The following is a 16,794-nucleotide window of genomic DNA, read 5'->3' on the forward strand; positions in this document are numbered from 1 at the left end:
AAGAGTGCGAGGACAAAGAGAGTAGAAGTAAATGAAGTACTAGCTAGTAGTGAGATGACAATGCAATTGGTTGAATTGATTAAGCAAGTTAAAATGCTTACTTCAACAAAAAACTCACCAAATAATGAGGTATGTGGTATTTGTGGTATTTATGGTCATGGTGCTAATGTTTGTTCATCTTTTGATAATTACAAAGGAAATTTGTATGACCAAACAAATTTGATGGATTCTTACCAACCCATGCATTTTGTGAATGACCCTTATTCCAACATATATAATACATGTTAGAGAAACCATCCAAATTTTGCTTGAAAATACAATGATCAAAACCCACCATAATTATTGAGAAATCAAAATTAACCTCATTACCAAGACCAATATTCTCAATTCCAAAGGGACTCCAATCTTTTCTTTCAAGATCAAGAACAAACTCTTCAATCTAATGAATAAAGGAAGCCAAGTTGGGAAGAAACACTTCAATCATTTATGATGGCTTCTCATGATAGGATGGAGAGGAATGAGAAAAAGACAGATTCCATTGAGGCTTCACTGAAACGTTTAGAAGCTCAAATGGAACAAATTGTTGAAGAGCTCAATAAAGAAGAACTATCAAGTCAACCTGAACAAGCCAATTCCATTACTACTATTAGAAAAGGTGAGGTTGTCGATAATATTGCTATGGAAACTGAAAGAAGTTCTTCTTATGCAGGTACACCTGAAAATGATGGATTAGTGCAAATCAATAAGGAGAGCATGCAAAAGGAAGGAAAAGTAGAGCCTAGTCTTAGGCTTGAGAAAAAAAAAAGGAAGCATTTTGTGGACCTGAATTTCATAAGGCAGCTCAGCCTTATAGACCCCCTATTCTTTTTCTAAACCAACCTAAAGAGAGCAAAAAGGATAATTATTTTTAAAGTGTTGGGATGCTCTCTAAAGTTAATACCAATTCACCTTTGTTGGATGTTATCAGGAATAAGCCAGCTTATGCAAAAAAAAATTGAAGAGTTGAATACCAATAAAAGGCAATATGCGGACAACGAAAAAGTACAAGTAGCAAGTGTAATGCTTCAACATCAGTTGCCCCTTAATATGAAGGATCCTGGTAGCTTCACCATTGATATTACAATAAGTGACAAAAAGGACATAAAAGCCACGTTAGATTTGGGAGCAAGCATCAACTTGATGCTTTACTCGATGTATGAACGACTTGACTTGGAAGAGTTGAAGCCTACCATTATGTCTCTACAATTTGCAAATAAATCGATAAAATATCCTAGAGGTATAGTGAAAGACTTGCTAGTATAAATACGTAAGTTAATAATTCCAGTTGATTTTGTAGTACTTGACATGGAAAATACACCAACAAGGGATAAAGAGCAAACTATACTCTTTGGTAGGCCTTTCATGGCAACTACTAGAACTGTGATTGATGTGCATGATGGAAAACTTACCATGACAATTTTAGGAGAAACTGTGGAACTTAAAGTGTTTGATTCTCTAACTTTATCTCCTAAATCTACTATCAATAAGTGTTCATATAATTATTTAGATTCTCTTGTTTATGAACAATTATATGATGATATTCCATTCTTAATTAACAAGAGCTTTCGTGACACTTTAGATGTTTGTATTAAAAGTATGAAGCCATACTTGAAAGGAATGGCTTATGACGAAGAGGTGGAGTGCGCGGATGAACGCCCACCATGAGTATAATTAGGAATGTCTAGCTATAGACAATAAGTTATTTTTTTATTTATTATTTATTATTTTATTATTTTATTATTTTTCTATTTTTATTTGTTTTATGTTTATCTTGTAGGCTTATGTATGATCCGTTAAAGGCAACATGTCTCCATGAGAAGCAATTAAAGCTCAAAAAAAAAAAATTGAGCGAGCCACGTTGCGTTAGCGAATTTTCACACAGGCCTATAGTAGAGGCACGATAGAGACGACACGGGCCCGTAGTAGAGGCACCACAGGAACGACACAGGCCCATAGAAGATAGCCGCGGGACGATCCGCGAGGCGCGGAGGGCTGCGAAGGGCGAGCTCTGCCAGTGTAGGCGGCGGACACGAACGGGCCGCGGCAGAGGCGCAGCGGGCCGTAGTATAAGCACGCAACGCCAAGACGGACAAGGCGCGGCATACGAATGCCACAGCAGACGAGCCCACAGTGGCGGATGCGATGAGTTTAACGACGCAGTTCAGGGGGTGGCCGCTAAAAAAAAGAAAAGAAATTTTGAGTGAAAATTAAAATAATTAAATCCAAAAAATTGGGGATTGATAATAATAAAAAAAATGAGTTATTTTTAAACTACCCTCTTTAGAAATTAAATATATATCCATATCCTCCACATAAATAGTCATATCATTGATTTATGACTTTATTTTAAATTTTATTCTAGGATTTATATTTTTACGACCGAACTTTTAATTATCTTAGGATTTAATATTTCTAGTATATTTAGGATAGTTTATTCTTTATTATTATTTTTAATTTTTTAATTTTTAATTTTTTTATTTCCTTTATAATTATCAATGATGTGTGTTCAAGTGTGCTTCTAAGGTTTGGATAGTGGAGATTGGAATTCAAGCTCATGGCTTACTATGCATTGCAAAATTTCAGGGGAGTATTCTATATTTTTCCTCTCTTTTTGTTCTTTATTTTTATATATGCAATAACATTAAGGACAATGTCAAATTTAAGTATGTGGGAGGGAAATAGAATATTTCTTGGATTAAACTTTACATGCCATGATATGAGAATTAGCAACTTTGATGAATCTTTGCAAAATATTTTTCCACTCAGCTTTTTTTTTTGTTCTATATAAGAGTCGATGAAAGAATGCTATTTTGTTAAGATTCTTGAACTCTTGAGTTAGTTTTAACATTTATAAATGTGAACTCATGAGTTATTTGTACTTAAATGATCAAGTGTTCGTCTTTTGCATATGGACATGATGAGTAGTCTGGCAACATTTGACATGGGTATGATTAGAAGTGTATGATTTAGGTTATGATTTCCTTATTACTAAATTGGCTTACCTAAGTTTGTGAGATATGATATGGGTAAGTTAAAGCTCTAAGTGATATAATTCTACTCCAGTAATTTTAATTGCTTAGTAACTGGGGATCTTCATGACCAATATCAATTTTCGCGTAAAAAGGCAATTAAGATTATGAGTATGCAAAGCATCTTTAAGTATGTTTTGTTGAGTAACCAGGTGCATTCATTTACCCATGTTTGTATTTGTGTAAAAAGGCATAACATCTTAAAAAAGAAAGAAATACCCCAAGTATCAAAAGTTAAATTCAAAGGGTGTAAAGAAAAAAAAGAAAAGTATAAGAGCTTCAAAAGCAAGTAATAAATGCCTATTAATCTCTTGTTTTTGAATGAAGGTTTTGCCTTTTTGAATAGGGGTATAATAATATGGATTATGCATCATAGTTATATCCTTTGAAGATGAATTAGACTATTTGTTGTGAAACAGGTGTGAAGGATTAGATGCTTAAGTCTTTTGATTAACAATGATTGAGTTTATATTTTTAAAGAAAATTATTATGATTCAAGTGTTCTTGGGTTGACATGATCTTTGCATTAGTGAAATTCTTTTGAATAATATCTCTAAGTATGGATGTTCTTCATGATTTATTACAAAATTTAATTCTCAGATGCTATTTACTTGAGGACAAGTAAAGGTTTAAGTGTGGGGGTATTTGATCGGTCTAAATTATGTATAGATATTTAAGGGTATTTTAAAGCTTTAATGATATATTTCTATATATAAAATGGTGAAAATATGTGTTTTTACCTCACTTAAGCTTAATTGTCTATTTTTTAGAAATATTAGCAAAAAGAGGAAAATATGGAGCTAAAAGAAGCTTAATGGGATATGTTCGTGTCAAGGCCTAAGATTAAGACGCATGGACTGCTAATTACAAGGCCCAAGGGATATTTTAGTCATTCTGTATAATTATTAGGATTTATATTAAGAGTTATTTATGGGATAGTATTTGGTGGAGATTAAAATACTTTAAGTCTTATCTATTAGATAGACTTATATTAGTATACTTATCTCTAGAGAGATTTATTTAGAGGAGCACTCTCCTCTATATATATCTCTACAAAAACCTAATTCAGGAAGGAAGGAAGAAGGAGGGGAGTTTTCTCCTACCTGCTCCCTATACCTGCCACCATTATTTTCTCCACAATTCTCTACAGTTTTCCATAAACATATATTTTTAGTTTTCATTACTTTTTTTAGGATCTAAGGAGCTTTTTAAGAAGTGGAGAGTGATGACCAGTCTTCTTCCTACTTGAAGAAATTCTTGATCTAGAGGGAGTTTTTACTTTTTTATGTCTTTCTATTTAATAACATGATCATTGGTTTAAATATATTAGGCTAGTTTTCATAAGTGTTTAGTTTAGTCTTTTTACTTTTGTATGAACCTTATTATTTATTTATTTAATGAATGATTTCTTTACCTTCATATCTTTATTAATTTCGGTTATTATTGTTAGTTTAGCCATCATATTAATTTAGCAATAGTAATTTTTATGAAAATCTTTAGGTTTAAAAATATTAGAAACATCATCTTTACTTTAATCTATGTTGGTATAAGAAACCTAGGTTGCATCATTAGCTTGAGTGACTTAGAGAAAAAGACACATTACCATCTCATTCATTAGATTTAGGCTTAAAGTAAAATAAGGAGATTACTAAGTAAATGGCTAGATTAAATACTATTTTTAGCATATAGTTTTAGATCATAAACATTTGCATTTGCATTGCATTGCATATTTATTTATTGTTTAGTTACTTTACTTTATGAATATTACCCTCTCAACATACTAATTTAGAGTATTTAGATTTACTTTTATTGTTTTGTGTTGATAATTAGTCTTTATAATAAGTGGTTTCATAGTTCCTCGAGAGATCGACCTCGTGGTGAACTTACCCTTACTATTGGAACGTTCGTGCACTTGCGAGTACTAAAAAAGATACATCAAATTTGCTTATTCCTCTCCTTCTTAAAGATCCACAAACCTATCCAATTCCTTTTCTTTTCTTTTTTTTTTCTCAGCCACAACAAAATAATACCTCTCTCAAAAAATCCACTTGCAAAAATTAATAATATCCATATCTCTTTATTCATCACTGGTGGCGTCATAAGAAGGGATAATCACACCACCAGTAACAATCATCGGGTAACAGCTTCTCTCCACCTGCCTCCTGCATGCCAACAACAACACATCTTTCACTAATAGCTCTTGCTGTAACAACAACCATTTCTTGGCTTTTTAATTGGCGACAACAAATTTCACACCCACAACTTGCACCAAATAACCTTGTTTCAACATCCATTTATCAATTATCAGCAATCCAGATGCATATGGCCATGGCAATACTCACATAGGTGGACACTATTTTTTTTTCTTTTCAACTTAAGACCCTTTATTTCAAAAATATCAAAAAATATTTTTATGAAGCTTTAAAAAAGTTTTCCTCCCTCTTTTATTGATAAATCAAATTTTTCATTGTCTATCAAAAAAAAAAAAAAAAGAAAAAAAGAAAAAGAACAAAGGTGCCCATTACCTCTTCACACTGTTTTTATTTTAAATTTTATGGATTTGTTGTGCTGTTGAATTTAAATACGCACAAATCTCTATTTCTACAGTAATGAAAAAATTGGCTTTTATTGAACCTAGAACTTTCAACACTACCGTGTCTTTGATATTGTAAACACTTGAACCATGGCATTGGTACCTTTAAAATTTTGCTAGGTGGGAGCCTTAATTTTAGGATAATTTTGAAGTTATACCCATTAGAGAATCAAACACTTGTGAATTCGAGGCTTTAAAGCCTCAAATTTTGATTAAAGTCGAGGCTCTAGAGCCTCAAATTTTGATTACACTCGAGGTACTAGATCCTTAGATTTTGATTAAATTCGAGGCGCTCGATCCTTGAATTTCAATTTTCAATTGAATTCGAGGCACTAGAGCCTCAAATTGAAAATGATTTTAAAGATCTGTTCGTCTCAGAATTTGCAATCTCAATCTAAAACCAATGTTTTATGTCTCTGAATTTTCAATCTCAATCTAAAACCAATATTTTATAACTCCATATGTTAAATGTCTATCCTAATTAATAAAAATACATATAATATATTTGTATGCATCACTTTATAAATTTACATGCATGTATTAATTATGTCAAATTGCAATAAAAAGCCAATAGACTTATTTTTCCATATTTATATTTTATTCTTGATCTATTAATCTTATTTTTATTTATTGACATATTCAAAGGACATAAAATTTATATATAAAAAAAAGGAATGAATATGTGCACCTTTTAACTTGCTTTATTTGAGTGTAGATATTGTTATGAATTTGTAAGGACTTTCAATTCCTCTCTTTCAGCCAACTTACCACTGATGTAGCTGCAGGTATCTTTTGCTCAAGTCCTCAAATTATATCTCATGGTTGTTTTTGTTGTGACTTCACCTATAAGAGCTACACTAGACACTAACTTTATTCTAGATGTGATGTGGCTTTGACATACTACGTTTGGCTATTACTTTGACTTCACAATATGACAATGCTTTCTATGCACAGTTAGATTTGATATAGTTAGCTTTGAAAGATTAAATGAGATGTGGCTATAAAGCCTACATCCAGCATACCACTTTACAATATCATACTGATGCACCACATCCATATCATAACTTATGCAACCATGCATTACAGCCACTCCACTCAAAACTTTGCACACTACTTACTCTAGCCATTTTGCACCATGTAACCATGTATTTATTTGCACTTATTTATATTTTACTTTAAGAATTTGTGCTTTTGGTCATATGATATTTGCTAGAAATCAGGAATAAAATTACTCAAGCTTCAAAAATGGTCATGAGACCAACTTTTATTAAAATCAAACTTTGTTTTGAAAATAAGTACTAGCCATGAATTTGGCTTCACATAAAATAAAACAATATCATAACATACACATATAATATAAAAATATAAAAAGAAATACATAAAACACATAAATCCTACCAACTATTAGTGACAACTTTATTGGCCCTAAACTTTCATTTCTTATTTTTCAATCATTTCCCCGCATGGTGGGGTAATATTTCTCCAGGTATTTATCATTAATCTTTTTTTAGCCCAACCTTAAAGAATTTAGTATGGATCTGTCTCTTTATCTCCTCCTATATGCATATGGACTTTCTTGGCAAAATAACATACCAAGCAAAGGCTGATTCTATTAAATGACTAGGAAAAAGCCTCAACTTAAAATTAATAAAATTTTCTAAATTAGCCAATTCACCATATTGAATAGTAAATTTAGCAATATGCTCTAGAATGGAATGACCACTAAAGAAAAGGGTGAAATCATGAATTCTATATTCTCTAGAGTAAGGCTTATCAACATCAATAATAATATGATATGGTTCGTGAAATTTTGGTCGGCCTATTTGTCTCAAGCTAGGACCATATAATACTATATCTCTTACAGCCTTTATATCTACTAGTAGTTGTCGTTGGTGTTGGTTCAATGGATCCCTACGCTAATTAAGTACTAGAGGATTGCCTCACCGGGCCTCCTTTCACATCATAGGTAGTAGTAGGTTAGTTAACATTCACATAAATTTGATGAGGCAAATATGGCTGATGAGCATAGTTTTATACATATTTGCTTGCATATTATTGCGTATTTTCTTAGCAATTATTGTGCTTTTATTCCCAGATCACCCGTGTTTTGTGTTCTTTTGCATTTCAGGAACATTTATAGGACCATCATCGTTGTTTAAGCAATTATAGATCAATACGTGCGGAAACGGACGAGAATTCATCAAGATCGGACAAGAGCCCGCAATGCATACATTGAGCACGGCCTGGACTCTGGCCGTGCTCAACCATTGGCTTTGATTCTTGAAATTGGCACTTTGGGCACGGTTTCCGTAGCCACCACGGCCCAAAGACGCCCGTGGTGGCCAACACTGAGAGAAACACGGCCCGTGGTGGTTAACACGGGGAGGAACACGGCCGTGGTGAAACCCTACTTGGTGAGATCCACAGTTTCAGCACGGCCTGGACTTCGGCCGTGCTGAGTTAAATATATAAGAAAAGAATGAGTTTTTCTTAAGAAAAAGAGGAGGGAAAGAAGTGACATTGAGCCCTAGTGGCTGGTTCGGTTCGCACAATCGAGTCGCGAGAGAGTTGCAGTGAGTAAGAATCCTGGAATCGTAAGATTCCGAGTGCAAAACAGTAGTGGAGCAATTCAAGAGGCAGTTTGGGAGATTAATCAAAGTGTAGATCCAGATTTGGAGCTGTTCATCCAATTCGAGAGAAAAGGGTGTACATGTTTTATTTTCATTATTCTTTCATTGTAATTGATTTCCTAGATTGTTTTAAACATGAACATGTTTAGCTAGACTGATTTAATCCATTGGGATTTCTTTACTATGTTGGCTTGATATTATATTGTTGGATTGTTTGAGTTGGTTTTGTATTCTTCTTGTTTTCAGTATGAATAAGATTATGCATTATTCATGAGACGTTGTGAATTGTGATGTTTAGATTGCTTTATGAGATTGAGAAATCCGTTTGGCAATTGGAACTTTGAATAACAAGAACCGGTTAATAATCGCTTAGAGATAAGGATAATTAACTAGCCGGATTAAGAATTAACAAAGCTTAATAGAGGCGGATTAAAGCTTAATGCTAATTTAAGAATCAATCGTTAGGAAGAGATTCCAACTTTAGGTTATTAGGTTTAGGAATTCGGTTATCTCGAGAGAGAAACCGAATTGATTAAGAATAAATCTGCCCACGGGTAGCATAATTAGACTCATTGATCCTTTATCTTTTGTTCGGATGCCAACTAGTTTGGATTCCCTTTGGGTTTGTCTTCTTGTCTTGATTATTTCACTTATCAATTACTCCTGCATCTCCCTTAGAACTTAGCTCGTAGTTAATAGTTAGTTTAGAATTTATTCATCATCCATTTTAGGTTAATATAACAAAGAACAAAGGAGTAACTCGGGCTTTCGCTTTCCGAGGAATACGACCTTGATACTCGCCATTAGTGCTAGGATCGCATCGATAGGTACACTGCCTTAGATTGTAGCTAACACGAGTAGAACACATCAAGTTTTTGGCGTCGTTGCCGGGGAATTGTTTGAAAACTAGAGTGAAATTTACTATTTGTTAATTTAGCCTTTTTTTTTCTTTCTTATTATTTTATGATTTTTATTTTTATTTGTTTATTTATTTTATTTTATTTGTACATATTTATTTAGCTTAAGTTTATGATTCATATAGTGAATGATAAGGAGGTTCAATGCTAAATTTAAACTCTTTGTATGATACATTGGAAAATGGGATCGGGAACCAAGAGAGTGCTAAAAATTGGGATGCCCGTGCATATTTAGATGCTCGAGTGGAATCGTTTATGGGGCTACCGATCAACTCTCTTCTCCTATCCTTTCATCTCAAGTCTTTTGTGAATTTTGTTGTGGTTTACATGTGTGTAATGATTGTCCATTGTATAGTGATGTTGCTCATTGTTCTTATAACGTGAGCGGGTGAATTATACGGAAGTTGGCCAAATGACTCGTATGGAAGCACCTACAATCAAGAGTGGAGCACTCATTCACCCTTTGGATGGAGCTTAGATGGCCAAGAACCACTAGGAATTCAGCAACTACATCGCAGCCTAATGTTGCACCTTCAACTCAAGATGAAGAGTTAGTGTCGGAGGAGGCCGATGATGAGGTTCATTACAAGTCTTGATGATGATTCCAACAAACAGAGAGGATACTTGAAGATCAACAAGCCTCGATTAAGAACATAGAGCATCAAGTAGGCTTGATCTTTCGATTCTTAGTGGCGAGCAATTGGAAACTCCATCAAACGCCACCGAATCCGAGGGAGCATTTGAGCGCCATCACTTTGCGTTCGGGGTGAGAATTTTTCTGGTTTATCTACTATGTTTGATGATGATGCTTCATGCGGGACGATCTCTTGAACATGGAGATGGAACCGGAAAGGAAGAGGCGAACATAATTCCTCCGAAAGACTATCAACAGGGAATGTCTGATTGATGATCTTTGAGTTGCGATTAGAGGAATTGTTGGTAGATTTTCCACAAGTCCCTTCGATGATGGAAGATGAGCATGAGTTATCCAATAAAGAAGTCTTGGAGGAGCTCGAGTTTCTTCTAGCAAGAGAACCAAGCCAGGGACTGAAGAAAACCATTAACACTCCTGAAGAAATTGCCCAACCGTCGATCCTTCCAATTGTTGAAACTTTAGCTTTCAAATTGGAAGAGCCCTAGAGCATCATGACTACGTGCAATTATACGAGGAGCGAGTTTTGCCCATCATCTTGGCGGCTTGCTTGGTATCGGGAAGAGGAAGTTGACGATTATCCCTCTAAGCGGATATTTGAAGCCATTTGCTTGGAAGAAGGATGGATGGTCGTCGATCACGCCCATTTGCTTTTCACCATGAGTCCAGCTAAGAAGACTCATCACATCAAAAAGAAGCGCTTTTGGGAGGCACCCCAATTTTTATCTTTAATTTCTAATTTTTTTTAACCTTTTTATTTTGGAAACATTTTATTAGTTTTAGTTTTCATATTTTCAGTTTTGATTTTATTTCTTTATTTTATTATTTTCAGGATTCTACCGAGGGAGGCACCGAATTTCCACAACATCGGCCTCGATGGATGATCAGGCGATCCCTAGATCTTTTTATTTTCCGCATTTATTTACTTTATTTTTCATACATGTCATGCACTTGGATTGTATTGCCTTTGTTCTCTTAGTTGAGCATTCCATGGGGGTATCCATAACATTTTACACCGAGGACGGTGTGTTCTTCAAGTGTGGGGTGCTTATGGGTAAACCCTAATCTCTCATATGGATTTTTAATTGCTATGGCTAGGTGTTGTGTATTTTTAGGAGATGTTAGGACATTGTGTTTTTATGCACTTGAGTATGCTAATTTTGAGCTGATTGATGACTTGATTTATAGAATTGTAGTTACTTTTCTTTGTTGTTCATTGTCCTTGGAAAACCATTTATGGTGTTTTACACATCAACCTACCGGGTTAAACCGGTTTTATTTAATTGTTTTTCGAATTGTCGAATTTTAACTTAGAACGTTGATAATATCATATGCATGTGTTTCTTAAATAATGATTCAATTAATGATGTTGCGAACCAACTGCACCTAATACCACACCGAAAGTGAGATTTTGAGCCGGTTGAGCATTCATTTTGCTTATGCTCTTTATATTTCTTGTTTGAGTGTGCATTGTACTTAACTTTGCTTCTAGAACTTGCTTTGTAATGCGTGTTGAAGTTACATGAATATTGTGAATACCATGAGATGATTTGGGCGATTTAGGATTCCCCACATTTGACCACAAGCCTACCACCTTATGTTTCCATTAGTTAGCCAATTTTTGAGCCTTCTTAACCTTTTCTTCATAATCTACACCTATACACTTCAATTATACCATTCTTTACATTTATCTTTCCTTTACCCTTATGTTTGGAATTTCTTTCCGTGATATGTTCGACTTTATGTGGGATTAAAATGCTAGTTGCTATGTTGGTAAATTCACTAAATCTTTTGATATTTTAAATGCTCCCCTTGATCCAATTTGTATTTGTTATTCTTTATGTTTATTCGAGTTGTATGCGTGGTCGCTAATAAGTACGCTAGTTCATTTCTTTAAAAAAAAAAAAAAAAAAAAGAAGAAGAAGAAAAAAAATATAATAAACAAATTTCTTTAATTATTTATCTTTTTATTGGATTTAGAGCATTTGCGAGCGTTATTCTATGAAGTAGGGATTTTAGTGAATGATTCTTTTCGTGATCTTAGGCATTTAATCCTTTGAGCATATAATATTGTTTATCGCACGAATTCCAGCATTTTCAAACTTCTGTCCAAATCTCCGTACCTTTACCCTAGCCCCATTACAACCTTGGTAAAGACCCTTTGATTTTGGTATTTACTTATTCACAGTAGCGAAGATATGATTTATAAGCAAGCTTATGGTGAGCGGGTCTTGTGCATTTGCTTTGAGGGATTTGTTATTTACCTAATATACACTTTGAGCGACTTGAGTGATCCCTGTAAGGCATTGGTTCATGATGTTGGTGTTGAGTTGTCATTTAAGTTACTCATGCATTAATATTATTTCCATCCTTTGTTAATGATTTGTAATTTGATTTATGATTGAGTATCCTTTGAGATGTGTTGAATACTCTCTGTTGTGGACTAGGGGCATAAACTGAAAGGAATTGCTAACTGTAGTTTTATAAGGTGAGTTGTTAATTGCTTGAGGACAAGCAATAGCTTAAGTGTGGGGTAATTTGATGAGCATAGTTTTATACATATTTGCTTGCATATTATTGCGTATTTTCTTAGCAATTATTGTGCTTTTATTCCCGGATCACCCGTGTTTTGTGTTCTTTTGCATTTCGGGGAACATTTATAGGACCATCATCGTTGTTTAAGCAATTATAGATCAATACGTGCGGAAGCGGACGAGAATTCATCAAGATCGGACAAGAGCCCATGATGCATACATTGAGCACGGCTGGACTCGGCCGTGCTCAACCAATAACTGATTCTTGAAATTGGCACTTTGGGCACGGTTTCCGTAGCCACCACGGCCTCAAGCCGCGGCCCGTGGTGGCCAACATGAGAGAAACACGGCCCGTGGTGGTTAACACGGGGAGGAACACGGCCGTGGTGAAACCCTACTTAGTGAGATCCACGATTTCGTACGGCTGGACTTGGCCGTCTTGACAAAGACTGACCTTGAAACGTCTTGAGTTAAATATATAAGAAAAAATGAGTTTTTCTTAAGAAAAGAGGAGGGAAAGAAGTGACATTGAGCCACAGTGGGCTGGTTCGGTTTCTGCACAATCTGAGTGCAGAGAGAGTTGCAGTGAGTAAGAATCTTGGAATCGTAAGATTCCGAGTGCAAAAACGATAGTGGAGCAATTCAAGAGGCAGTTTGGGAGATTAATCAAAGTGTAGATCCAGGATTTGGAGCTGTTCATCCAATTCGAGAGAAAAGGGTGTACATGTTTTATTTTCATTATTCTTTCATTGTAATTGATTTCCTAGATTGTTTTAAACATGAACATGTTTAGCTAGACTGATTTAATCCATTGGGATTTCTTTACTATGTTGGCTTGATATTATATTGTTGGATTGTTTGAGTTGGTTTTGTATTCTTCTTGTTTTCGGTATGAATAAGATTATGCATTATTCATGAGACGTTGTGAATTGTGATGTTTAGATTGCTTTATGAGATTGAGAAATCCGTTTGGCAATTGGAACTTTGAATAACAAGAATCGGTTAATAATCGCTTAGAGATAAGGATAATTAACTAGCCGGATTAAGAATTAACAAAGCTTAATAGAGGCGGATTAAAGCTTAATGCTAATTTAAGAATCAATCGTTAGGAAGAGATTCCAACTTTAGGTTATTAGGTTTAGGAATTCGGTTATCTCGAGAGAGAAACCGAATTGATTAAGTAAATCCACGGGTAGCATAATTAGACTCACTGATCCTTTATCTTTTGTTCGGATGCCAACTAGTTTGGATTCCCTTTGGGTTTGTCTTCTTGTCTTGATTATTTCACTTATCAATTACTCCTGCATCTCCCTTAGAACTTAGCTCGTAGTTAATAGTTAGTTTAGAATTTATTCATCATCCATTTTAGGTTAATATAACAAAGAACAAAGGAGTAACTCTGGGCTTTCGCTTTCTCGAGGAATACGACCTTGATACTCGCCATTAGTGCTAGACTGCATCGATAGGTACACTGCCTTAGATTGTAGCTAACACGAGTAGCACACATCAATGGCCTACCAATGTTGTGGCCATTTGCAGTTGCCATCCTAACATCTTCCTTTTTATATGAAGGCATATATATTTTCTCAGCCTGGAAGGCCTATGGTTTAACCACACTAATTACTTCCACTTTTTTTCTAAGAGTTTTATCATTGTTAGTAGAAGATTTCCCCCCGAATTCCTCCTGGGTTTCTTTCTCCCTAGAATTAACATTTAAATTATCACTCCTAAGACTACTAGGATGACTACCAGTTAACTTTTTACTTATTTTCTTATAGAATATTAAGATGCATATTCTAAGTTTATGCAAAACATATTAAAGTTTTAACGAAAGATTATCAAAAAGATCAGACACATTAATACCTAGACCTCCAAGTACATCAACAATAGATGGTTCACCATTGACTCTTCCAATAGGTAATAGCGCCTCATAGTGCTGAGATGTGCCTTGAGGCACCATGTTCTTCTGTAACTGCTTCACCATCTGAGGAACATAAACTTCAACTTCACATTTTGCTTTATCAGCAATAACCTTGGTGTCTTGAGATTACATTGATTCTTTTCCATTGTTATCTCTTGTTCTCGGGACCATTGTAGAATAGAATGTCCCACCAAGCGTGCCAAATTATGTTGACTCCGATTTGGATTTGCAAGCTTGATGTGTGTAAAAATACACACATCTAAATGGAGTTTTTAAGATCGATTTTATGGATATTTGGATGTGAATTGGTACCAACACTCACCCTATGCGTATGTTTGTGTGCATTAGGTCCAAAAGAAGTCAAAGAATGAAAAAGGAAAGAATTAGAGCATAATTGGACGTCAAAGCTGCCGAAACGAGCTAAGTACGAGCATAAGGAAGCTGAACATGGCCGTGTTGGTCTCAACACTGGCCGTGTTCTAAACACGGTCACAAACACAGGCCGTGTTACCAACACGGGACCAAACACGGCCGTGTTGAACATCAAAGAAGAAGTAGATCTTATGGAGCACGGCCAGGAACACCAGCCCGTGTCCTTAACACGGCCAGGGACACGGCCGTGTTTGAGGCGACATGGGGTATTAATTAAAAGAACAAAGAGAGGAAAAAAAGGAAGGCAGCTAGGTTTAGAACGTCCAAAACTCATCTTTTTCCCTGTCTAAGGGTTTTTTGAGTTGAAACTAAGAGAAAAGGAGACTTGGATCAAGGTTTCACTTGGATTCTCTTCGAAGATCAAAGATTGGCGAGGATTGTCGATTGGTTTCAATCCGAGTAAGAGGAACAAGAATCGATCCAAAATTGGGCACGAGGAATTGGGTATTTCACTCTCATCCAAGGGTGTATTCGGGTTCCTCTACCTTTACTCATTTTTTGTAATTGAATTCTTATTGGTTGTGATTATGAACATGATTAGCTAAGCTTATTAACCCATTAGGGTTCTTCATCTAGGGATTTTTGTACTTCAATTTTGAATTGAATGTATTGATTGTCAATATTGGTTTGCAATGGAAGTATTTATTGATTTGTTCTTCATATCTTGTTGAATGATTTTTGAAATTTGAATGATCTTGAGAAAGACGTTTAGGTTTGGATTGTCCTTTACAACCTAGAATTGAATTCACCTAGAGATAGGGTTTTTGTTCTACCGGATTGAGAATTAACAACTCTCAATAGTGTTAAATGGTAGATAATGCTAATTTGGGTAATTAGAGTTAGGAAGAGATTTCAACCTAATTAATCTAAGTTAAGATGTTAGTGTCCTTGAGAAAGGCATTAATTGTGTAGAGACTTTCCCACGGAAATTGGATTCAATCAATCAATTCCACCCTTAGTTTCCATTCCTTAGAGATAAGAATTCCCAAAGGGTTATTCTTTTACTTGAATTAATCATTCCCTAGTATACGTAGTTCGACAACAATTAGAGTAGCTATTATTTAATTTAGAAATTATTCATCAACACCATTTATGTTCTGTGATTAGATAACAGAGAAGATTGAGTAGATTTAGGTTCACACGTTCTTTGGGGAATACGACACTTGGTACTCGCCATTAGCTATACTCCACTGATAGGTACACTGCCTTAGGTTATAGTCTTGCTTGACTTAGCACACATCAAGTTTTTGGCGCCGTTGCCGGGGAACGGTTTCTGTGAACTAAATTGAAATTTTAATATTTGTTAGTCTAGTCATTTCTCTTTTTGTTCATAATTTATTTTCTGTGTATAGTTTTGTTCTTATCCCGTTTGTTGGTGTTGTTGTTCTTTATTGTGCTCAGGTAGTTTATGACCGGAGCTCTAATCCTAATCTTATGAGCCTTTATCCGAACCCGAGCTCTCTTAGATTGCTAAGGAGGCGTATGCAGGCGATGAGGAGGAGATTGAATCAGAGATTCCTGTTCGTGAAACTAGTGAGATGGAGAACCACAATGCAAATGGAGGTAATGATGAAAGGACCATGTACGAGTTTGCTAGGCCCTCTCTAGCAGGGACGCAAACTGGGATAGTGAGGCCTCCCGTGGCGGCCAATAATTTTGAAATAAAGCCGAATGTAATCCAGATGATCCAGAATACGGTGCAATTTGGAGGATTGGCGAGCGAAGATCCGAACGAGCATATCGCCAACTTTTTGGAAATATGTGATACCTTTAAGATTAATGGAACAACTTATGATGCCATATGGTTGAGGCTGTTTCCTTTTTCCTTGAGGGATAGAGCGAAAAGATGGCTGCAGTCCTTGCCACCGAAAACGATCACTACCTGGACTTCTTTGGCTGAAAAGTTTTTGAATAAGTATTTTCCTCCTGCTAAGATTGCTCAAATGCGAAATAACATATCTTCTTTTATGCAGGGTGAAGATGAATGGATGTACGAAGCCTGGAAGCGCTTCAAGGACTTGTTAAGGTATTGCCCACACCATGGTCT

General features: G+C 35.3%; 1 non-coding gene across 1 annotated transcript; it reads right to left on the minus strand.

The window, feature by feature from the left end:
* Positions 1-16,688: 16,688 nt before the first annotated feature.
* On the minus strand, positions 16,689-16,794 carry LOC125370244. The gene has a single exon (XR_007216216.1). It is a non-coding gene; the product is annotated as a small nucleolar RNA R71 (small nucleolar RNA).

The sequence above is a fragment of the Ricinus communis genome, chromosome 5, assembly GCF_019578655.1.
Source record: "Ricinus communis isolate WT05 ecotype wild-type chromosome 5, ASM1957865v1, whole genome shotgun sequence".
In the NCBI taxonomy this organism is placed as follows: domain Eukaryota; kingdom Viridiplantae; phylum Streptophyta; class Magnoliopsida; order Malpighiales; family Euphorbiaceae; genus Ricinus; species Ricinus communis.